The sequence below is a fragment of the Lathyrus oleraceus genome, chromosome 2 (genome assembly GCF_024323335.1).
Source record: "Lathyrus oleraceus cultivar Zhongwan6 chromosome 2, CAAS_Psat_ZW6_1.0, whole genome shotgun sequence".
In the NCBI taxonomy this organism is placed as follows: Eukaryota; Viridiplantae; Streptophyta; class Magnoliopsida; order Fabales; family Fabaceae; genus Lathyrus; species Lathyrus oleraceus.
Window position 1 is genome coordinate 298,453,964 of NC_066580.1, and position 2,570 is coordinate 298,456,533.

The window sequence follows — 2,570 nt, forward strand, 5'->3', positions numbered from 1 at the left end:
CTGAAGGTGTGAAAAACAAAAGAAAGGGGGGGGGGGTTTGAGTTGGGTTTTAAAAGCAAAATCTTTTTCCAAAACAAAAACACCACCAACAAGTTAAATAATGAAGAGATAAAAACACAAATATTTTTATCCTGGTTCGCTTACAACTAAAAGCTAATCTAGTCCACCCGCCAAGGTGATTTTCTTTATACACAATGACTTAATCCACTATAATCAACAAATTCCAATACACACAAAGAATACCCTTCTTTGTCTTCTCAAGGATCCAACTAAAGCTTAGTCTCCTCAAAGACTCACAAAGAACAACCTTCTTTGTCTTCTCAAGGATAACCTCCTTAAGGAATCAAACAAATAGTTTGACTAAAAGTTTATGTGTTACAATATGCTTCTTCAAAAGAAGATTTACATAAAAGAACATCGTATACAAAAGATGATATCTTTTCACAAAGAAAATTAGCTTGTCAAAATACTTGTGTAGATCAGCAATCTCTTCAAGTCTCCAATGCATGCTTATATAGCGTATGTGATCGCTGGAGGGAAAATGGGGAAAGCTCCTTGAGCGGCGGTCCACTGTTGGATGAGAAAGGAATGATACCACATACTGCCATTTCTCCCATATATTCAGTGACAGGTGTGATGAATAGTACAGTCATTGCCCATGAAATCAGGTAGTGGAAAAGTTGTTCGATTTATACTATATACTATTTGATCACATTCCCATTTGATCTTACCTTAAGATTCATTAACTTCTGATAAAAGATGATTGAAGCATGAAGTGAAGAAGTAGAGAGATGGATTCAGAAACTTCAGAACTTTGGGTCAGAACATTGACAACATCAGTAGTCTGGCTTGAGTTCTTCAGTGTCTTCAGAATCTTCAGTCATAACCTTGATAACTTCAATCGTTTGTCTTGAGATCTTCAGCTACATAGCACAACTTTAAAATCTTTCCATTCTTCAGAAGCTTGTTGATCAAATTCACGTCTAGAAGCAAAAACTGAGAGAACATTGCAACAACAATATAGAGACTCCTTAAAAGCTTTTGATGGGTGAGGTAACACAGAAGCATAGAGAACATTGCAGCATCAATATTTAAATCTTTCAGAACTTCTAAAAGAAGTGCAAAAGCGAATTTGGAATGCAAAGTTCAGAAACTGATGATGTTACACGTCATATGATCAGAATCAGAATTGTTTGTTAAAGCTACACAATAACAAACCATTAGGGAAAATTATTCTCACATAAATACAACATTGTTATCATCAAAACTCAAGGTATAAATTCAAAACCAAATCGTGTTCTAACAATCTCCCCCTTTTTGATGATGATAAAACATGTATTTTGATTAACAGTTTTGTATAGGGTAATCACAGAAGAATACATCTTGCAGAAGCACAAAGCTCCCCTTGAGATGTATAGTCCTATAAATATAAACTCATAATGAAATAACATATTCTTGATTTACCTTTTGAAGTACCAAAATGAATCAAAATGAATAAATAGTCAGAATCTGGTTTAACTTCAGAAGTTTATTGATGTTGTCCAAAACACTGGTTGATAACATCATCCTTTTGGTAGACTTTTCTTCAGAAACTTTTCTTTAGAAGACCTTTCTTCATAAACTTCTTTGAGAATCATTCTGATTCTTGAGAAAAAAGCTTAACAAACCATTTTGATTCTTGACATTTAACCCTGCAAAAACACTTAACAAACTTTTCTTAAAGTATTTGTTAACAAAAACATTTAAACAATGTTTGGGTTTCTACTTAGGAATTTAGATATCAAAATAAACTCTTAATTCTTCCCCTTTAGAATGTTATATTTTCTCCCCATTGTCATCAATCAAAAAGATAAAAGACAAAAGAAATAAAGAGAAACAAAATAACTTCATTGATTAAAAAACATGCCAAAAGGAAGTGCAGAGTACAGTTAATAAGAACCAAAAGAAAAATGCGAAAAAGTTAAAGTAAATAAATTCTAGGGGTTATAGGGAGGAGTTGGAGAAGGAGGAGGAGTAAGTTTTGATAGAATCAGCTGAAACATCAGATGTTGCTTATCTAGACTCTCATTGACCTCTGCATTATCAGCCTTAATATGCTTGATGGTTCTCAGAAGAGAAACTGGAATAGGCTGAGATGCAGAAGCTTCAGAGACTATGATCTGGGTTAGAGCTTCTTCCATAGAAGAGTCTTCATGTTTAGGAACAGAAGGTTATGGAGCATCAAATTCAATGTTCTGAGTAGGTTGTGTTGTCAGAGCTTCTTTTTCTTCTTCCATGGGTTCTAGAGAGGCCTCTTTGACTTCTGGTGCAGGAAGGCATATTTGAGAATTCCTCAGCTTCCATAATTCCATTAAGGGCACGAACCCATAATGAAATTTGCTTTCTGTTAAGGTATACTCAAGATCCTTCATTTTGGAGACCTCAGAATTCATCCAGCTTCTATAGGCTTCCCATTCTGAATCACTTGCAACAGGGTTTGCAGAAAAATGACTAACAGTCATTGCTGTCTCCAAACGTCTCTTAGATTATGAATCAAACTCCATTCGAATCTTACCAAGTTCATGAGAAGA